Source organism: Pseudophryne corroboree, chromosome 10 (genome assembly GCF_028390025.1).
Source record: "Pseudophryne corroboree isolate aPseCor3 chromosome 10, aPseCor3.hap2, whole genome shotgun sequence".
Taxonomy (NCBI): Eukaryota; Metazoa; Chordata; class Amphibia; order Anura; family Myobatrachidae; genus Pseudophryne; species Pseudophryne corroboree.
Genome location: NC_086453.1, coordinates 30,922,039 through 30,945,379, shown reverse-complemented (window position 1 = coordinate 30,945,379; position 23,341 = coordinate 30,922,039). Strand labels below are relative to the sequence as shown.

At 48.4% G+C, this 23,341-nt stretch overlaps 1 protein-coding gene across 2 annotated transcripts in view; it reads right to left on the bottom strand.

Annotated features, from left to right (window-relative positions):
* Positions 1–23,341, bottom strand: part of LOC134965879 (beta-1,4-galactosyltransferase 3-like) — a 133,048-nt gene that overhangs the window by 57,912 nt on the left and 51,795 nt on the right. The window contains exon 1 of one of the 2 annotated variants that reach the window (XM_063942269.1): positions 6,310–6,359. The exons of the other annotated variant lie outside the window; for it this stretch is intronic. The gene's annotated coding sequence lies outside the window, so the exon portion shown is untranslated. Of the gene's footprint in view, positions 1–6,309; positions 6,360–23,341 lie in introns of those variants that run through there. 2 annotated transcript variants of the gene reach the window in all.

Sequence of the window (23,341 nt, the reverse complement as noted above, 5' to 3'; positions counted from 1 at the left end):
AATCATCCCTAGGCACAGTAGACGTGTCGTCAGGATCAGCTGCGATTTTGGAATATTTAGAATCCATCCGTGCTGTTGTAGCAGTATCCGAGATAGTGCTACTCCGACCTCCAACTGTTCCCTGGACTTTGTCCTTATCAGGAGATCGTCCAAGTAAGGGGTAATTAAGACGCCTTTTCTTCGAAGAAGAATCATCATTTCGGCCATTACCTTGGTAAAGACCCGGGGTGCCGTGGACAATCCAAACGGCAGCGTCTGAAACTGACAGTGACAGTTCTATACCACGAACCTGAGGTACCCTTAGTGAGAAGGGCAAATTTGGGACATGGAGGTAAGCATCCCTGATGTCCCGGGACACTATAGTCCCCTTCTTCCTGGTTCGTTATCACTGCTCTGAGTGACTCCATCTTGATTTGAACCTTTGTAAGTGATCAAATTTTTTTAGATTTAGAATAGGTCTCACCTAGCCTTCTGGCTTCAGTACCACAATATAGTGTGGAATAATACCCCTTTCCTTGTTGTAGGAGGGGTAATTTGATTATCACCTGCTGGGAATACAGCTTGTGAATTTTTTCCCATACTGCCTCCTTGTCGGAGGGATACCTTGGTAAAGCAGACTTCAGGAGCCTGCGAGGGGGAAACGTTTCGACATTCCAATCTGTACCCCTCGGATACTACTTGTAGGATCCAGGGGTCCTGTACGGTCCCAGCGTCATGCTGAGAGCTTGGCAGAAGCGGTGGAAGGCTTCTGTTCCTGGGAATGGGCTGCCTGCTGCAGTCTTCTTCCCTTTCCTCTATCCCTGGGCAAATATGACTCTTATAGGGACGAAAGGACTGAGGCTGAAAAGACGGTGTCTTTTTCTGCAGAGATGTGACTTAGGGTAAAAACGGTGGATTTTCCAGCAGTTGCCGTGGCCACCAGGTCCGATGGACCGACCCCAAATAACTCCTCTTCCTTTATACGGCAATACACCTTTGTGCCGTTTGGAATCTGCATCACCTGACCACTGTCGTGTCCATAAACATCTTCTGGCAGATATGGACATCGCACTTACTCTTGATGCCAGAGTGCAAATATCCCTCTGTGCATCTCGCATATATAGAAATGCATCCTTTAAATGCTCTATAGTCAATAAAATACTGTCCCTGTCAAGGGTATCAATATTTTTAGTCAGGGAATCCGACCAAGCCACCCCAGCTCTGCACATCCAGGCTGAGGCGATCGCTGGTCGCAGTATAACACCAGTATGTGTGTATATACTTTTATATGATATTTTTCAGCCTCCTGTCAGCTGGCTCCTTGAGGACGGCCCTATCTATAGACGGTACCGCCACTTGTTTTGATAAGCGTGTGAGCGCCTTATCCACCCTAAGGGGTGTTTCCCAACGCGCCCTAACTTCTGGCGGGAAAGGGTATACCGCCAATAATTTTCTATCGGGGGGAACCCACGCATCATCACACACTTCATTTAATTTATCTGATTCAGGAAAAACTACAAGTAGTTTTTTCACATCCCACATAATACCCTCTTTTGTGGTACTTGTAGTATCAGAAATATGTAACACCTCCTTCATTGCCCTTAACGTGTGGCCCTAATAAGGAATACGTTTGTTTATTCACCGTCGACACTGGATTCAGTGTCCGTGTCTGTGTCTGTGTCGACCGACTAAGGTAAACGGGCGTTTTAAAACCCCTGACGGTGTTTTTGAGACGTCTGGACCGGTACTAATTGTTTGTCGGCCGTCTCATGTCGTCAACCGACCTTGCAGCGTGTTGACATTATCACGTAATTCCCTAAATAAGCCATCCATTCCGGTGTCGACTCCCTAGAGAGAGACATCACCATTACAGGCAATTGCTCCGCCTCCTCACCAACATCGTCCTCATACATGTCGACACACACGTACCGACACACAGCACACACACAGGGAATGCTCTGATAGAGGACAGGACCCACTAGCCCTTTGGAGAGACAGAGGGAGAGTTTGCCAGCACACACCAAAAAACGCTATAATTATATAGGGACAACCTTATATAAGTGTTTTCCCTTATAGGATCTTTTTATATATTTCTAACGCCAAATTAGTGCCCCCCCTCTCTGTTTTAACCCTGTTTCTGTAGTGCAGTGCAGGGGAGAGCCTGGGAGCCTTCCCTCCAGCCTTTCTGTGAGGGAAAATGGCGCTGTGGAGATAGGCCCCGCCCCTTTTTCGGCGGGCTCGTCTCCCGCTCTTCAACGGATTCTGGCAGGGGTTAAATATCTCCATATAGCCCCCGGAAGCTATATGTGAGGTATTTTTTGCCAAAAAATAGGTTTACATTGCCTCCCAGGGCGCCCCCCTCCCAGCGCCCTGCACCCTCAGTGACTGCCGTGTGAAGTGTGCTGAGAGCAATGGCGCACAGCTGCAGTGCTGTGCGCTACCTTAAGAATACTGAGGAGTCTTCTGCCGCCGATTCTGGACCTTCTTCTCTTTTCAGCATCTGCAAGGGGGCCGGCGGCGAGGCTCCGGTGACCATCCAGGCTGTACCTGTGATCGTCCCTCTGGAGCTAATGTCCAGTAGCCAAAGAAGCCAATCCATCCTGCACGCAGGTGAGTTCACTTCTTCTCCCCTAAGTCCCTCGTTGCAGTGATCCTGTTGCCAGCAGGACTCACTGTAAAATAAAAAACCTAAGCTAAACTTTTCTAAGCAGCTCTTTAGGAGAGCCACCTAGATTGCACCCTTCTCGGCCGGGCACAAAAATCTAACTGGCTTGGAGGAGGGTCATAGGGGGAGGAGCCAGTGCACACCACCTGATCCTAAAGCTTTACTTTTTGTGCCCTGTCTCCTGCGGAGCCGCTATTCCCCATGGTCCTTTCAGGAACCCCAGCATCCACTAGGACGATAGAGAAATATAAATTAAACATCTTTGATATTCCCAAACCCTGTCCTTAAAGCACCCCAAGGTTTAATGGTTTGAATTTAGCTCCCGTCTAGCGCCCCGGAGCAATTCAGTTGATTTGCGCCGCTTGCCCCTAAGTTGCACATATCACAGATTTCTGCTCATACCCTGAGGTGTAAGCAAAAATCTGCACACAGTGGAGCTTGGGGGCAGTTTTCAAGTGCCGGGCGCACCATAACTGCACCACGTCCAGCACTTTGCCCAGTAGAAACAGCTTAACGCGCTAATCCCGGGCATTCGGACGCGAATTCCAGATGTCCGTCACAGGAATTAATTGAATAGTTTCCAAGAGATAAAATCCCGATCAACAAATGAATTGTCCTTTAAGAGTCCAGGTTCTTAGGATATAGCGTGTGTGCAAGCACTGATATTTTTTTAAAACCTGGATTTGAGGGCTGAATTTGGCAAACATGGATTTAGATAAGAGGAGTATAAACAAAAATTAAATCCTTACGCAAAAAATTCCTGGGTTGATGCGCGTTCACGTGCAAAAACCCAGGACTTTTGTGCTAGTGTGTAAGTAAACACTCAGTCTATGCAGAGATGTTTGATGGGGATCAAGCAGGAGCTACTGACATTTCACACACAACTTGTACAGTCTGCCACGCCTGAAGAAATACAGGGTATTCAGGATTTTCTGGCAACCACAACGTTCTAAAGAGGATCTTGATGTTCTTGAAGTATTAAGGAGCTAGGGTGGGGTGGGTCTCACAGCCACAACTAATACAACATTAGGGGGGAAGCCATCTGCGGTTCAGGTGTGGTATGGAAGGTAGATAGTAACTAGGTTGACCACTAATGGTCAACAGGGTCTCTAGGTCTTCGACAGGTCAAAAGGTCGACATGAGTTTATGGGGTTTTTTTTTGTCGTTTTCTTCCTAGAGTGACCGGTAACCCCACTTAGTGCACCGCTTCGCTCGCCATGCTTCGGGCAAGGTGCTGCGCTCCGCTACTGCTGCTATCGGCACAGGTTACCGTTCCCAATTGTAGTCCACGTGGATCGCTAAGTTTGGAAAAGTTCAAAAAAAGAAAAATAAATTGTGAAAAAAACTCATGTCGACCTGTTGACCTAGAACATGTTGACCTAGAGACCTTGTCGACCTAGATGGTGTCGATCTAGAGACCGGATCCCCTGCGGTTCATGTATCACCACTGGAAAGCAGACCTGTAGTCAGACTGGTGATCACAGGTGAGATCTGTACACTGCCGTCCGTTTCACATACTAGTGCAATGCACAGAAACAGGTCCGTACCCATTCACAATGTTACTCACTTCCATAAGCAGCACAGTTCAGTAGTAACAATTTCTTACATAGCGCTGCAAATTCTGCTGCTTTTTACAATTGGAAGCAACAGATAAAACAAAACTGTGTAATAACAGATAGACAGAGGCGTTGCCTGTACACTGCCTGTTCCATGAACTTGTGGTAACACACTGTTTTAGCGCGGCTCATCACTTCAGACCGGGCGATATGCAAAATGTTTGTTCCGGTGCTCGGCGCCCTTTTTTTTCACACTTCTTGTGTCCAAAAACCAGGTTCAGCTGCAAAATCGGCTAAACCAGTCTGACGCATTGGGCGTGACAAGAAAATGTGAAAAGACGGATTTTGCGCACATTTCGACCTGCCACCTCAGGAGAAGGGGAAGAAGACGTGAAGCAGCTGAATTCCCATCACTGAGGTAAATGGAGTAAGACGTGACCCTGAACATGGGCTGCGGGATCGGACCAATATTACCAGACTAAGGGTGTTTTTTTTTTATGTAAGTAAAGACATAAATGTAGGAAGAAATAGCGGCTTGTGAAGGGCGACTCTAGAGGAGACTGACACTGTATACAGTACACAGTAATTACCACCATTGTCTTCTGTGCTTTAATAACAATGAGTACATGCGCAATATCCACAGTCACGCAAAAGGGATGTAGTCAAAAAGCCAACATTCATGATGTCGACAATGTTAAAATTTCAACATTGAACATGTTGGCATGTTGACGCGTGAAATGTCAAAAAGTAAAATACTGACATTCTGCACGGACCGACAGTGGAGGGTTAGCGCTTAGCTACGGGAAGTGAGGGTTAGGCTATGGGAGGGGAGGGAAGGGCACTAACGGGAAGGTTAGGCCACGAGACGGGAGGTTATGGTTAGGTACTAGAGGAGGGTCAGGCGGCAGGAGAGAAGGGTCAGGCGGCAGGAGGGAAGGTCAGGCGGCAGGAGGGGAGGGTTAGGGTCAGACGCGTGAAATGTCAAAAAGTAAAATACTGACATTCTGCACGGACTGACAGTGGAAGGTTAGCGCTTACCTATGGGAAGTGAGGGTTAGGCTATGGGAGGGGAGGGCACTAACGGGAAGGTTTGGCCATGAGACGGGAGGTTATGGTTAGGTACTAGAGGAGGGTTAAGCTGCAGAAGGGGAGGGTTAGGGTCAGGCGGCAGGAGGGGAGGGTTAGGGTCAGGAGGCTGGAGGGGAGGGTTAGGGTCAGGAGGCTGGAGGGGAGGGTTAGGGTCAGGCGGCAGGAGGGGAGGGATAGGTGGCAGGAGGGAAGGTTACGGTTACGCGGCAGGAGGGGAGGTTACGGTTACGCGGCAGGAGGGGAGGTTACGGTTACGCGGCAGGAGGGGAGGTTACGGTTAGGTGGCAGGATAAGGTTGGGCACAAGGGGAGGGTTAGTGGTTAAGGTTAGTCACATGCTACACCAGAAGGGAGGCTGATCTGCTGAAAGTCCTCATCTGCTGGTCACCAGGCCCACCAGGGACATATCTGTGTCGATAAGTGGTGGCCAATTTCAACCTTACCACCATGTATAGATTCTCCTGTGAACATTAGAAATGCTGACAAAATATACCTATCCCCACTCAAAACTACACAAACCACAGCCATTTCCACATGGGGCAGATCCAACCTTAAAAACATTACACTACATGTCCCACTTGATCCGGAGAATGACAAACGTCCCAACATTTACGCTGTCGGTGTCATTGTAACATGCACATTATTAAGTTACATCTAAAAAGTAACAAGATTGTTATTTTATTTCTCCCTCTGCAATTCCATCATAACCATATCTCATTAGACAATAGCACTTCTGTGTCAATTACTACCATTACACGCAAGTCATGTCTGCAATTCCATCATAACCATATCTCATTAGACAATAGCACTCAATTACTACCATTACACGCAAGTCATGTCTGCAATTCGTATATATAACCTTTGACACAGTTCCCGGTTTAGCAAACCAGGAGCACAGATGACAATTTATAAGAGATTATAAGGACATTATAATGGCAACTTAGAACAGAAGATTATAATGGGTTATAGAAGCAGGGACCTCCGGGGAGACAGCACAGAAAGTACACAGACAAATAATTACCCGTAGTTAGGAATGTATAGCGCTGCAGCAGGTCGTGCTGTAGAAATAAAACACTGCGTTTGCATGACCTAATTTGAAGTTTTCCTATTGTGCAAGAATAAAAAGGTAATTTGTCCTGGCACTACCCCTACCGGCATCATGCCATACCCACAGTGATGCAAGACTCTACTTATGCCAACAAGACTGATTTACCGGTGAGGATTATCACACATGACCATCTGGCGTAACGCCAGTAAGTTCCTGCATGCATACAGGAGACAGAATGAGCAGTCAGCGTGGATGTATGGAAACAGAAATAGCTGACATATTGTGCACTGTAGCAATAAAAAACACATTAATGACGAGAGCGTCTAACAGGCCACATACCCGCCTCAAAAAATCTATTTCCAATACTGAAAAAATAAATAAAGAGCAATAAATGATTACGCAAGTATGATCTATATTAGAGAACACGGTTTCTGTGCATGACATTTGCCATACATTAGCTTACAGATCAGTCATTCTACACATCCCTTGTGACTGACCAGTCTTGTTTGTTTTGGAGAAGTGGTTTCAGTGCAAACGATTATTCTGTTCAGACCCACCCAAGATCACTATCTTACCTTCAATTATCTGGCAGATGAATTTGACCTTCTATGTATTTAGTGAAACCCCAGAGACTAAACCATAACGTCACCCTCGCCCCTCCCCCCCCCTCCCCCGCATACACCCCGACATCTTTATGCAATCATTATAGTCCTGACTATAGGGATATAAAAAGTATATCTATGACCGCATTCTAGAGCCCAGACACACAGGCCATAAGGACACGGCCAAACGTTTTTCTATTGCAAGTCCAAAACGCTTGGCCGCGTCCTTCTGGATGTTGGGGGTAATTCCAAGTTGATCGCAGCAGGATTTTTGATAGCAATTGGGCAAAACCATGTGCACTGCAGGGGAGGCATATATAACATGTGCAGAGAGAGTTAGGTTTGGGTGGGGTGTGTTCAATCTGCAATCTAATTTGCAGTGTAAAAATAAAGCAGCCAGTATTTACACTGCACAGAAACAAAATAACCCACCCAAATCTAACTCTCTCTGCAAATGTTTTATCTGCCCCCCCTGCAGTGCACATGGTTTTGCCCAATTGTTATCAAAAATCCTGCTGTGATCAACTTGGAATTACCCCCGTTGAGCGTTGAAGTAAGCGGTGGCCAAACATGATATTTATATAAAACGGGGCATCAGCACCTTTTCTCGCAGCTTAGGGCAGGGGTAGGCAACCAACTACACATCCCAGCGTGCCGAGCCAAAGATGTGGCATTCCCTAACTGCAAAACAGCTGCAGGGCATGCTGGGAGGTGTAGTGCTACAGGTTGCATACCCAAGGCTTAGGCATGGGTATTCAACCATGGCCCTCCAGCTGCTGTGGAACTACACATCCCAGCAAGCCCTGCCTCAGTTTTAGCATGCCTAAATAGGAAAACTGATGCAGGGCATGCTAGGATGTGTAGTTCCCCAGCAGCTAAAGGGCAGAGGTTGAAGACCCACGGAATAGGGATATCGAGCTATTACCTGCGGCCCCACGTCCCTTCCTCATCTGACGCCATTACTTGTCACCGCTTGCTACACTCGTATAAATGACTGATGGTATGTTATTACAGACTGGGGTTTCCCGCTTTGATAAATCCTATTGCATTAATGTCTTACTGAGATTAAGGGACCTTTAATGGTTAAAAGTCCATGCGGCACCACATCATACTATCCAATACTCTCTAAATCCTGTACCGGTGTCAGAAGGACAGAGGGGCTCGCATATTACAGTCATTAGATAACTTAGATGTCACAAAGTATTAGTCCTTAATTAGGGAGAACATCACAAACATGGAACACGCAAGCAATAATGGTCACTTATGTTCAGCAGCGAAGGATATGACGCTGTGTGGTTTATCGAGACATAAAAGCTTAAAGAGGACTTGTAATAAGCCTGATTAGTATACATTGCTCTTTGCACTATGTATATATACAGATGTGTCCTTATACACTGTGGGTCCACTCACGCCAAATAGCTGCTCTCAGTGTGCCAGGGCCAAGGTGACTAACCAGTGTGCTTGAGAATGCGGCACTTTACGGGCAGCACTTGACAGAATGCAGCACTTGACTCCCACTGTACAGCCTGCAGCTCTGCTAAACGGCAAAATGCCAACGGCTGCCGCTTCCCGTCCTTCGGGACATTCCTGTGAAAGGTCTGAATCTGTGATTCACAGATGTAACCTTAGATGGCCTAGATTACACTTCTACAGCAGACCACTCACATTACAGTCTCTTGCATTTATTTCCACCACGAGACTAACCAGCCTCCGGCAACACCCCAGCTCAGGTGTGAAAGTGGCGCTCGGCAGAGACGCAGTCACCTTGGAATCAGCAGGTCAGTAAAAGGTGTGCACGTCGCTGACGGTCAGATCAGAAGGTCACACTTACAGACGCTTCTACTTGCACCCCCCCCCCCCCCCCCCAATAACATTTATAAAACTAATCAATATATTTTTTATTTGATATTCCAGGGGGGGGGAAAAAAAAAAACACAACCCAATTTGAAACGACTGTGTAACAGGCTTCAATTTAGGCACTGTACCGGCGATATGTCTGAACCTCGCTGTTTACAGACGCAGATCTAGCGGCGCAACGTGCTGTGTGTTTGTGCGGTCAGCCCACCACCCGTACACTTGCTGCAGAGGCCGCTGGTGACTGGAATCACAACTTGGCGAGCACATGTAAATGCCCGCCCAGTTGTGACGTCAGACAGGACTCACCAGGCCGACAACCAGTAAGTGTGTATGCACTTACCAACTGTCAGATAGGTCAGCGGATCAGCCGGACACGCGATGCGTCGTGCTAGTGTGTATCCGGCACTAAGGCACCATTCAAGATAAGTAAGAGCGACGCAAATGTACTTTCCAAAGTCGGTAGCTGTCAAATCTTAATTCTGTGAGGAGATCACGGCCGGCGACTTTATGGCGTTGCGAGGAAATGACCAGAACTGCAGACAAGAATGTGACTCAACCAATAGGAATAATCCTCCAAGACGTCAGCAGTTCCTTCTACGTTTTTCTTCTATTGGTGATTGCTCAACGATTTGCACCACGTGGAGTTTCTCTACGCGAACAGGGTTCCGACGCAATCCAGTGAAAAACAGTATATAGTAAAATCCAACATGAATATCAACATACAATACCGGAAGATGCTTTGTTTACAGAGAACACGGAAGACCCGAGCAATCAGTTTACTAAATGGATCGTTTTACGTCATGGAACATGAAAGAGTAGGGGCCTAGCCTGGACAAACACTAAACCCATTGAGCTGCTGTAATTGATGGGTCGGGATGAGGGATCTGAAGACAACCAAAAGATAGATAAGACCTGCAAACAAATGTTCCAGCTTTTCACGGCTGAGCAGAGCTGAATACAGGCCACATGTGACAAGCTGTAGAGAAACAATTGCCATTCTGTCTCACAAGTACGGCGGGAACTTTGCAGGTCACTGAATAAGCAGCCGACATTCCCAGTATTACCAGAGCACCGAAGGAAACATGCAGATCCATAACTAACAGACCATGACTGTGCGACATGGCAGGAAAAGTCTTCTCGTCCTCGTGTTATATTCTACGTACGGTACTGCTGTGACCAGTCACCAATATGGTGGTCATGTGGAAGGACAAACGCAGATCATTTTGCTTTTTAACGTTAACTATTGATAAATAATTATTCAGTTTAACAAATGTGCATCCAAGCACAGATGGTGTAATGGTTAGCATTACTGCCTCACAGCACTGAGGTCATGGGTTCGATTTCCACCATGGCTTTAACTGTGTGGAGTTTGTATATTCTCCTTGTTCTTGTGTGGGTTTCCCCCAGGTACTCCCGTTTCCTCCCACAATCCAAAAATAAACTTGTAGGTTTTTTGGCTCCAAACAAAATTAACCCTAGCGTGAATGTGTGGCAAGGACTATAGATTGTAAGCTCCACTGGGGAAGGGACTGATGTGAATGTCCAAATATTCTCTGTACAGCGCTGCGGCATATGCGAGCGCTATATGCGACACTTAGGTCGGAATACAGATTGGTGTAAGTTTCAAAAAAAGGGCCTAGGATAGTTTGAAATGCGTTTGAAGTGCACGGGAGATTACCACTGTTGGATCCAGAGGGGTTTTATATATCGTGACCCACCTAGAGCAATTGATTTACATCTGTTTGAGGGCTGCTCCAGTTCTCAAACTTTCCGTATGACCCTAAGTGACGTCACAAGGGAAAGTGGATCCATATAAGAAGCACCCAGAGTTGGGACTATATGCTGGAGAAAAAAAGCCTATGACAGGAACATATTATCGTTCTCTATCTGCTTGAGTTATTTGTGTAAATGTCCTGTATTATCGATACGTAACTTTCGGTGTATTTTTTAGAAGGGAGCGGCAGGCACAATTGACAATTTTAGGTGGCATTAAAGTAACATAGTTCAACAGAATTGTGTAAAATGGGCACTTATCTGGGGAGTCACCCCTTTGTTCATTAGGAGTTACCCATGTGACTAACACCGCGCAGTTGCTGACCTCCGAGGTTGTGTCGCCGAATTCTTTGTTCCACAAAGGCAAATCATTTAAACACCTTTCTAATGAAATAAATGCAGCTACATCAGCTGTCACTTTGTAGAATAATCCCAGTTATTAGCAATTGTGTCTCCTTAGATCCTGCGGTGTAAATAGCGATTTCCGCAATTTACTGTGTGGCTTTATTTCTGGCTCAGTTTATTATTCGCCCTGACCTGAGCAGGATCAATGTAATGAATTGTAATGCAACCTTAAAATGCTCAGTTGGCCAGAAGAGATAATTTTGCTATTTGCTCCAGTTTATTGCCCCTGACCAATTTACCTAGAGATCAGTCTATGTCGCACACACTTGACCAGTAATCGGTTTTTGGTCTATGCACAAAAGCTGCCGTCTGTCAAAAAAAACTGCAGTTTTCGACTTTTTTAGGTCGCAAGGGGTTCCGACCTATTCAATATAACCCCAAAATTATCCGACAAGTCAGGGAATTTGACTTATCGGAAAGCACGTGGATCGGCAGAATAGCTGCCGATCCACATGCTTCTGTCGAAAACGGGGCCAATCCGACAGGTTTTGGCTCCCTTTCCGACCATCTCAATCTGACTTTAAAAAAAAGTCGGATTGAGAGGAAGAGGGAGAAGAGGAAGAGGACCACGGCAAAAGCACAGCATATGCAGGAGGATGTGGCACAGCCGCCGCTCACGGCAGCATCCACCCGGCTCCAGCAAGCGAGATCCCGCTTGCTGGAGCTGGGTGGACGCTGCCGTGAGGTCTGGCGGCGGTGCCACATCCTCCTACAACGCTGCTGTAGCGCTGCTCTCCCCCCTTCTCCCCATGGCTCTCTCCCCCCCTCCATCTCCTCCTCTCGGCTCCCTCATCTCAAATCGACTTTAACGCCACACTATACGATGATAGTAAATAGTATCTGTGTCTTGTTACAGAATGTGATAAAGAACTAGACCACGTCTTCTGACTGAGGTGTTCCAGCTCCTGTGATCAGGACGAGACGTGCTTCAATAATGTCTCAGTACAGCCTTTATTCTGCTCTCCAGAGAGAGAGAGAGAGAGAGAGAGAGAGAGAAAGAGTGTGGTGGGGGGGTTCTGTACCGAGGACGAAGTATGCTCCAAGCACATCTGTGACAGAAGAGTCCGCACAGATGTTCCAAAGGCAAGCATCTGCATTAACATACTGACCGTCCTTTCAAGGCCAACTGGCACTCGATGAGAAGACACTTGCCTATTTATTGATTCAGATACGACCACATGAAAGCCAGGAATGCAAGACTCGCACCTGCCAGGTTATTAAAGCAGCAAGGTCAGAACAGACTGCTGATCCACATGAAAACTCCTCCATAACTACAGCGCCCCCACCCCCTCCTACAGATCTCCAGCCTGGGGACACACACAAAAGGAATGTACAGTGCCCTTAATCCATCATATAGACATTACTGCGCCAATCAGCAGCATATCAATCCCCCCTCCCAAAAACCTAAATAAAGTTCTCTCAACTATTAGATTATCTAACTTCCCCAGGTAAAGCGTCTGGAGAATACAGTAGCTGTGAGACAACAGAACGTAACGTGCAAATGTATAAACAATAGACAGCTATGACGGGCGCGCTCCCTGGTTTTAATGAGGTCTTCCTGCAATAACCGGTCTGACCTAACCGTTCTGAATAAACCAGTTTGGCAGGCTCGACAGCAGATAACATCCATTGTAGCCGAATATGTAAATCCTCATTATCCCCCCCACCACTTCCAACATCTGCTAAAAAATCTTATTAGGAGAGATCAAGCTGTATTCACTGACCTGGATAGTCATCTCTTTTTATAATGAGGGAGACTGAAAGATGATTCATTTTTAATGTACAAGTTTTAGAGATTCTTTCCATTGAAGGGTTACAGATTAACCAGAAGTACGGGACAGACAGACAATTTTACAGGGAAATTCTTTTATGCTTATTGCTTTTGTCTCCTCAGTTTTACTGCATGACTATTTATGAACACCATCACTGTATTAATTGCTGCCGCCCTAAGTATGAGGCCATTTTACAGTGCAATTTCTCGGAGAGGTGCCTGTTTAGGTTAACGATGAAAAACAGTTCCTACACTTTGGCCTAATTAGACAAGGCTTTCCATTTATCATGGTACTAGATGGGTTGGGTACAAAATACCAACAGTCAGGATCAGGACCGTAATGAGACCGACGGAGGGATCCCGACTTCCAGAATCCCAACACATTCTGGTATTTTCTCCCTACCCCTAACCAACCACCCGTTCCGCAGCCTAACCCGAACCTTCCTCTCCAGCAGCAGCCTAACCCGAACCTCCCTCTCCAACAGCAGCCTAACCCGAACCTCCCTCTCCAGCAGCAGCCTAACCCGAACCTCCCTCTCCAGCAGCAGCCTAACCCGAACCTTCCTCTCCGACAGCCTAACCCGAACCTCCCTCTCCAGCAGCAGCCTAACCCGAACCTCCCTCTCCAGCAGCAGCCTAACCCGAACCTTCCTCTCCGACAGCCTAACCCGAACCTCCCTCTCCAGCAGCAGCCTAACCCGAACCTCCCTCTCCAGCAGCAGCCTAACCCGAACCTCCCTCTCCAACAGCAGCCTAACCCGAACCTCCCTCTCCAGCAGCAACCTAACCCGAACCTCCCTCTCCAGCAGCAGCCTAACCCGAACCTCCATCTCCAGCAGCAGCCTAACCCGAACCTCCCTCTCCAGCAGCAACCTAACCCGAACCTCCCTCTCCAGCAACAGCCTAACCCGAACCTCCCTCTCCAGCAGCAACCTAACCCGAACCTCCCTCTCCAGCAGCAACCTAACCCGAACCTCCCTCTCCAGCAGCAGCCTAACCCGAACCTCACTCTCCGACAGCCTAACCCTAACTGCACCCTCCTGCATCCTAACCTGAACCTCCCCTTCCAACAACCTAACCCTAATTGCATCTTCCTGCAGCCTAACCCTAATTGCATCCTCCTGCAGCCTAACCCTAATTGCACCCCCCACATCCTAACCTGAACCTCCCCTTCCAACAACCTAACCCTAATCGCACCCTCCTGCAGCCTAGCCTGAGCCTCTCCTTCCAACAGCCTAACCCTAATTGCACCCTACTGTAGCCTAACCCTAATTGCATCCTCCTGCATCCTAACCCGAACCTCCCCCTCCAGCAGCCTAACCCTAATTGCACCCTACTGTAGCCTAACCCTAATTGCATCCTCCTGCATCCTAACCTGAACCTCCCCCTCCAGCAGCCTAACCCTAACACACTCCTCCACTGCCCTCTAACACTAACCGCCCTCTTCTGCAGCCTAACCCTAACCTACCACCTAGTGCCTAACCCTACCGCCTGGTACTTACCTCCGGGATGAGTTTATATTCTGGCCATCAGTCTCCTGCCCGTCGGGAGACCAGCTGGCGGTATTTTGACCGCATCCTACTAGATATATGGACACTATGTAGTGTCCATATATTTGAGGCCACAGCCTGCGTAAGCAACAACACTGTTCTGCCACAATAGTTCCTCAGGAGTGAAGAGACTCAGCCCGAGCTACAGATTCTATTTGCAATGCAGAGTTTATTCCTTCACACATCCTCAAATACTGAAATGATTCCTTACGTTAAATACAAGGCCAGATGTACCAAGCCTTGAAAAGTATAAAATTGCATGGTGATAAAGTACCAACCAATCAGCTCCTGTCGTTTTTCAAACCCAGCCTGTAACATGGCAGTTAGGAGCGGATTGGTTTGTACTTTATCACCGTAAAATGTATCACCTTTCAAGGCATAGTACATCTCCCCCATAATTACTATTCAACTGACTACATACGACAGTCCGGTATCGCCCTTAGAATTGCTACCTACATACTTAGGATCTACTATACATCAAAAACCTGAAAAGGTCAGACAGGCTGCTGGGACACTGCGGGAACCATTCAATCTTGCAGAGACGCTCACAAAATGCCATGGGAATGCTTTGGTCACAGTCAGAACGCTGGCATCTATCGATCGGCAACGTCACCAAATTTTCCCTTGCACCACGTAGAGATGTGCAGAAAAAATAAGATTTTACTTACCGATAAATCTATTTCTCGTAGTCCGTAGTGGATGCTGGGGACTCCGTCAGGACCATGGGGATTAGCGGCTCCGCAGGAGACAGGGCACAAAAATAAAGCTTTAGGATCAGGTGGTGTGCACTGGCTCCTCCCCCTATGACCCTCCTCCAAGCCTCAGTTAGGATACTGTGCCCGGACGAGCGTACACAATAAGGAAGGATTTTGAATCCCGGGTAAGACTCATACCAGCCACACCAATCACACCGTACAACTTGTGATCTGAACCCAGTTAACAGTATGACAACGTAGGAGCCTCTGAACAGACGGCTCACAACAATAACAACCCGATTTTTTTGTAACAATAACTATGTACAAGTATTGCAGACAATCCGCACTTGGGATGGGCGCCCAGCATCCACTACGGACTACGAGAAATAGATTTATCGGTAAGTAAAATCTTATTTTCTCCAACGTCCTAGTGGATGCTGGGGACTCCGTCAGGACCATGGGGATTATACCAAAGCTCCCAAACGGGCGGGAGAGTGCGGATGACTCTGCAGCACCGAATGAGAGAACTCTAGGTCCTCTTTAGCCAGGGTATCAAATTTGTAGAATTTTACAAACGTGTTCTCCCCCGACCACGTAGCTGCTCGGCAGAGTTGTAATGCCGAGACCCCTCGGGCAGCCGCCCAGGATGAGCCCACCTTCCTTGTGGAATGGGCCTTGACAGATTTAGGCTGTGGCAGGCCTGCCACAGAATGTGCAAGTTGAATTGTGCTACAGATCCAACGAGCAATCGTCTGCTTAGAAGCAGGAGCACCCAGCTTGTTGGGTGCATACAGTATAAACAGCGAGTCAGATTTTCTGACTCCAGCCGTCCTTGAAATATATATTTTCAATGCCCTGACAACGTCCAGCAACTTGGAATCCTCCAAATCGCTAGTAGCCGCAGGCACCACAATAGGCTGGTTCAGGTGAAACGCTGACACCACCTTAGGCAGAAAATGAGGACGCGTCCGCAGTTCTGCCCTGTCCGAATGGAAAATCAAATATGGGCTTTTATACGATAAAGCCGCCAATTCTGACACTCTCCTGGCTGAAGCCAGGGCTAGTAGCATGGTTACTTTCCATGTAAGATATTTCAAATCCGCCGATTTGAGTGGCTCAAACCAATGGGATTTGAGAAAATCCAAAACTACATTAAGGTCCCACGGAGCCACTGGGGGCACAACCGGGGGCTGTATATGTAGTACTCCTTTTACAAAAGTCTGGACTTCAGGAACTGAAGCCAATTCTTTCTGGAAGAAAATCGACAGGGCCGAAATTTGAACCTTAATGGACCCCAACTTGAGGCCCATAGACAATCCTGTTTGCAGGAAATGTAGGAATCGACCGAATTGAAATTCCTCCGTGGGGGCCTTCCTGGCCTCACACCACGCAACATATTTTCTCCAAATGCGGTGATAATGTTGTGCAGTCTCCTCCTTCCTGGCTTTTACCAGTGTAGGAATGACCTCTTCGGGAATGCCTTTTTCCCTTAGAATTCGGCGTTCAACCGCCATGCCGTCAATCGCAGCCGCGGTAAGTCTTGGAATAGACACGGTCCCTGCTGAAGCAGGTCCCGTCTTAGAGGTAGAGGCCACGGATCTTCCGTGAGCATCTCCTGAAGTTCCGGGTACCAAGTTCTTCTTGGCCAATCCGGAGCCACGAGTATCGTTCTTACTCCCCTTTGCCGTATAATTCTCAGTACTTTTGGTATGAGAGGCAGAGGAGGAAACACATACACTGACTGGAACACCCACGGCGTTACCAGAGCGTCCACAGCTATTGCCTGAGGGTCTCTTGATTTGGCGCAATACCTGTCCAGTTTTTTTTTTGAGGCGAGACGCCATCATGTCCACCTTTGGTTTTTCCCAACGGTTCACAATCATGTGGAAGACTTCTGGATGAAGTCCCCACTCTCTCGGGTGTAGATCGTGTCTGCTGAGGAAGTCTGCTTCCCAGTTGTCCACTCCCGGAATGAACACTGCTGACAGTGCTATCACATGATCTTCTGCCCAGCGAAGAATCCTTGCAGCTTCTGCCATTGCTCTCCTGCTTCTTGTGCCGCCCTGTCTGTTTACGTGGGCGACTGCCGTGATGTTGTCCGACTGGATCAACACCGGCTGACCCTGAAGCAGGGGTTTTGCCAGGCTTAGAGCATTGTAAATCGCTCTTAGCTCCAGTATATTTATGTGAAGAGACATCTCCAGGTTTGACCATACTCCCTGGAAGTTTCTTCCCTGTGTGACCGCTCCCCAGCCTCTCAGACTGGCATCCGTGGTCACCAGGACCCAGTCCTGTATGCCGAATCTGCGGCCCTCTAACAGATGAGCACTCTGCAACCACCACAGAAGAGACACCCTTGTCCGTGCCGACAAGGTTATCCGCTGATGCATCTGCAGATGCGATCCGGACCATTTGTCCAGCAGATCCCACTGAAAAGTTCGTGCGTGGAATCTGCCAAATGGAATTCGCTTCGTAAGAAGCCACCATCTTTCCCAGGACTCTTGTGCATTGATGCACAGACACTTTCCCTGGTTTTAGGAGGTTCCTGACAAGTTCGGATAACTCCTTGGCTTTCTCCTCCGGAAGAAACACCTTTTTCTGAACCGTGTCCAGAATCATTCCCAGGAACAGCAGACGTGTCGTCGGGGTCAATTGAGATTTTGGAAAATTCAGAATCCACCCGTGCTGTTGCAGCACTATTTGGGTTAGTGCTACTACGTCCCCCAGCTGTTCCCTGGACCTTGCCCTTATCAGGAGATCGTCCAAGTAAGGGATAATTAATACGCCTTTTCTTCGTAGAAGAAACATCATTTCGGCCATTACCTTGGTAAAGACCCGAGGTGCCGTGGACAATCCAAACGGCAGCGTCTGAAACTGATAATGACAGTTTTGCACCACGAACCTGAGGTACCCTTGATGTGAAGGGCAAATTGGGACATGCAGGTAAGCATCCTTGATGTCCAGGGACACCATAAAGTCCCCTTCTTCCAGATTCGCTATCACTGCTCTGAGTGACTCCATCTTGAACTTGAATTTTTTGTATGTACAGGTTCAAAGATTTCAGATTTAGAATAGGTCTTACCGAGCCGTCCGGCTTCGGTACCACAAATAGTGTGTAATAATACCCCTTTCCCTGTTGTAGGAGGGGTACCTTGACTATCACCTGCTGAGAATACAACTTGTGAATGGCTTCCAATACCGTCGCCCTGTCTGAGGGAGACGTTGGCAGAGCCGACTTTAGGAACCGGCGAGGGGGAGACTTCTCGAATTCCAACCTGTAACCCTGAGATATTATCTGCAGGATCCAGGGGTCCACCTGTGAGCAAGCCCACTGCGCACTGAAATTCTTGAGTCGACCCCCCACCGTTTCTGAGTCCGCTTGTAAAGCCCCAGCGTCATGCTGAGGGCTTTGCAGAACCCGCGGAGGGCTTCTGTTCCTGGGAAGGAGCTGCTTGCTGCCCTCTCTTACCCTTTCCTCTGCCTCGGGGCAGATATGACTGTCCTTTTGCCCGCTTGTTCTTATAGGACCGAAAGGACTGCGGCTGAAAAGACGGTGTCTTTTTCTGTTGGGAGGGGGTCTGAGGTAAAAAGGTGGATTTCCCGGCCGTTGCCGTTGCCGTGGCCACCAGATCCGATAGACCGACGCCAAATAATTCCTCCCCTTTATACGGCAATACTTCCATATGCCGTTTGGAATCCGCATCACCTGACCACTGTCGTGTCCATAAACTTCTTCTGGCAGATATGGACATCGCACTTACTCTCGATGCCAGAGTGCAAATATCCCTCTGAGCATCTCGCATATAAAGAAAAGCATCCTTTAATTGCTCTAAAGTCTGTAAAATACTGTCCCTATCTAGGGTATCAATATTTTCAGTCAGGGAATCCGACCAGACCACCCCAGCACTGCACATCCAGGCTGAGGCGATGGCCGGTCGCAGTATAACACCAGTATGTGTGTATATACTTTTTAGGGTAGTTTCCAGCCTCCTATCAGCTGGATCCTTGAGGGCGGCCGTATCAGGAGACGGTAACGCCACTTGTTTTGATAAGCGTGTGAGCGCCTTATCCACCTTAGGGGGTGTTTCCCAGCGCGCCCTAACCTCTGGCGGGAAAGGGTATAATGCCAATAACTTTTTTGAAATTAGCCCTTTTCTATCTGGGTTAACCCACGCTTCATCACATACATCATTCAATTCCTCTGATTCAGGAAAAACTACAGGTAGTTTTTTTACCCCCCACATAATACCCCTTTTTGTGGTACTTGTAGTATCAGAGATATGCAAAGCCTCCTTCATTGCCGTGATCATATAACGTGTGGCCCTACTGGAAAATACGTTTGTTTCTTCACCGTCGACACTAGATTCAGTGTCCGTGTCTGGGTCTGTATCGACCGACTGAGGTAAAGGGCGTTTTACAGCCCCTGACGGTGTCTGAGACGCCTGGGCAGGTACTAACTGGTTTGACGGCCGTCTCATGTCGTCAACTGATTTTTGTAATGTGCTGACATTATCACGTAATTCCATAAACAAAGCCATCCATTCCGGTGTCGACTCCCTAGGGGGTGACATCACCATTATCGGCAATTGCTCTGCCTCCACACCAACATCGTCCTCATACATGTCGACACACACGTACCGACACACAGCAGACACACAGGGAATGCTCTATTGAAGACAGGACCCCACTAGCCCTTTGGGGAGACAGAGGGAGAGTTTGCCAGCACACACCCAAGCGCTATAATATATATGGGAACAACCCTATATAAGTGTTGTATCCTTATAGCAGCTTAAATATAGCAATATCGCCAAAAAAAGTGCCCCCCCTCTCTGTTTTACCCTGTTTCTGTAGTGCAGTGCAGGGGAGAGTCCTGGGAGCCTTCCTCACAGCGGAGCTGAGCAGGAAAATGGCGCTGTGTGCTGAGGAGAATAAGCCCCGCCCCCTATTTCGGCGGGCTCTTCTCCGGAGATTGTGAGATCTGGCAGGGGTTAAATACATCCATATAGCCTCAAGGGCTATATGTGATGTATTTTTAGCCATAAACAAGGTATTATACATTGCTGCCCAGGGCGCCCCCCCCGCGCCCTGCACCCTCCGTGACCGCTGTGTGAAGTGTGCTGACAACAATGGCGCACAGCTGCAGTGCTGTGCGCTACCTCAGGAAGACTGAAAAGTCTTCTGCCGCCTGCTTCTGGACCTCTTCCATCTTCGGCATCTGCAAGGGGGGTCGGCGGCGCGGCTCCGGGACGAACCCCAGGGTGAGACCTGTGTTCCGACTCCCTCTGGAGCTAATGGTGTCCAGTAGCCTAAGAAGCCAATCCATCCTGCACGCAGGTGAGTTCACTTCTCTCCCCTAAGTCCCTCGATGCAGTGAGCCTGTTGCCAGCAGGACTCACTGAAAATAAAAAACCTAAAAACTTTTTCTAAGCAGCTCTTTAGGAGAGCCACCTAGATTGCACCCTGCTCGGACGGGCACAAAAACCTAACTGGGGCTTGGAGGAGGGTCATAGGGGGAGGAGCCAGTGCACACCACCTGATCCTAAAGCTTTATTTTTGTGCCCTGTCTCCTGCGGAGCCGCTAATCCCCATGGTCCTGACGGAGTCCCCAGCATCCACTAGGACGTTAGAGAAATGAGCAATGTTGGTCTACTGCAATTGCTGGGGATGTATGCAGCCAACCACTGCAGGGAACGGAGTCCACCAATACACCAGTCACATCTCAGCAGACAAAACTACCGACTCAGGGCCTAATGCAAACCTGATCGCAGCAGCAAAATCTCTCTAATGGGCAGAACCGTGCTGCACTGCAGGTGGGGCTGATGTAACATGTGCAGAGAGAGTTTGATTTGGGTGGGGTGTGTTCAAACTGAAAACTAAATTGCAGTGTAAAAATAAAGCAGCCAGTATTTACCCTGCACAGAAACAATATAACCCACCCACATCTAACTCTCTCTGCACATGTTACATCTGCCCTACCTGCACTGCACATGGTTTTGCCCATTAGAGAAATACTTTGCTGCTGCGATCAGGTCTGAATAGTCCCTCAGACGTAAAATACATAATTTAGGGGTAAATTTACTAAGCAGCACTTCTCATGATGGGCTCATTAGAGATCAAAGGGTTAATTTACGCCGCAACGGCTCTTGACAGCCCATTCTCTGTTTTTAACCAGGAAAATTTAATCCACAATTTTCATATACACAATTTAACGTAGAGATTTAAAATGGAAACAACCAAAATCAGAGCTTTAAATTTAAATACTAGATGTATGTATGTATGTATGTATGTATGTATGTATGTATGTATGTATGTATGTATGTATGTATGTGATATATATATATATATAGATATATCTCACACAATCAGAAGAAAGTTTCCAGTGACTTCCTGAGACTCGTGTACTAATCGATCACTGTTTTTTTTCTGTGGCCATTCCTGGATTGTTTGCCGATCCTTTGGGCGCTGGCCTATATGAGGGAACAGGTGCATTTGAAAGGTTCTGTTATCCTCATACATTGAGGCAGGACTCCAGCAAATAACATTCTATGTACGTATGGCGGGGGAAACGGCATTAATCTTTCAGCCAATGTTTATTTTACACATTCTGACAATTTTAAAACACAGGTCACTAGTAAAAAGCATCACATTATGCAGCATCCCTGTTATGTCACTATATTCCAGCAAAACTTGTCAGATCAGCAAGTGACACGGATGGAGACGGCTGGTGGGTTGTATGATTAACCACCCTCCAGCTAAGTCAGTTATACTCTGCCGTAACACATATATTAGTTTGCAAATAAAAGCAAAACATTTCCGTTTGTTGTGTATCCAGTTCGGTCCCGAGCATCAAAAACTGGAAAATCAACTTATTTGCAGTGAGGGGTCGACTGGCTGCTGTCGCTTGGAAGGCAGGCCGAGTAACAGGAACGGGCGCTGGGAAGGCAGGCCGGACAACAGGAACGGGCGCTGGGAAGGCAGGCCGGACAACAGGAACGGGCGCTGGGAAGGCAGGCCGGACAACAGGAACGGGCGCTGGGAAGGCAGGCCGGACAACAGGAACGGGCGCTGGGAAGGCAGGCCGGACAACAGGAACGGGCGCTGGGAAGGCAGGCCGGACAACAGGAACGGGCGCTGGGAAGGCAGGCCGGACAACAGGAACGGGCGCTGGGAAGGCAGGCCGGACAACAGGAACGGGCGCTGGGAAGGCAGGCCGGACAACAGGAACGGGCGCTGGGAAGGCAGGCCGGACAACAGGAACGGGCGCTGGGAAGGCAGGCCGGACAACAGGATTGTCTGGTATTTGGCCTCTGACCTTTACTGGACCGCTGACTGATTAAACAGTACATCATGCTTTTTATTTAGTGCAGAAATGAATTTCACATAATGTCCACTGAACGTGTAATATGTAAATCCAGTGTTAAAGCGTTCTCTCTCAACAAGAACCCTTAAGTTTTGCCTACAGGGCATGGTTTGAGGTTTGCTGTCTGCGGAAGCAGGTGGGATAATTACTTACCGAGTAAATAGATTATCTCACCTGTGCATGATTACACAAATCCACAGAACGTGACCTGCTGGAGGTACTTGAGGGCTAGAGTGGAGAACCACGGTCTTAAAGCATTACAGTAGCATAAACAAAGATACTATTTACCACTACATTTGTAAAGAGCCTATAAAATGAATGTGTCATGCGCTACCTCTTCCACCTTACCTTCCTCCCTAAGTATGCTACCTCTGCCACCTTCTCCTTCCTCCCCACGTGCCCTACCTCCACCACCTTCCTCCCCACGTGCCCTACCTCCACCACCTTCCTTTCCTCCCCAAGTGCACTACCTCCACCGCTTTCCCTTCCTCCCCACGCACGCTGCCTCCACCACCTTCCCCTTCCTCTCCTAATGCCCTACCTCCACCACGTCCCCCTTCCTCTCCTCGTGCCCTACCTCCACCACCTCCCCCTTCCTCTCCTCGTGCCCTACCTCCACCACCTCCCCCTTCCTCTCCTCGTGCCCTACCTCCACCACCCCCCCCCCCTTCCTCTCCTCGTGCCCTACCTCCACCACCTCCCCCTTCCTCTCCTCGTGCCCTACCTCCACCACCCCCCCCCTTCCTCTCCTCGTGCCCTACCTCCACCACCTCCCCCTTCCTCTCCTCGTGCCCTACCTCCACCACCTCCCCCTTCCTCTCCTCGTGCCCTACCTCCACCACCTCCCCCTTCCTCTCCTCGTGCCATACCTCCACCACCTCCCCCTTCCTCTCCTCGTGCCCTACCTCCACCAACTCCCCCTTCCTCTCCTCGTGCCCTGCCTCCACCACCTCCCCCTTCCTCTCCTCGTGCCATACCTCCACCACCTCCCC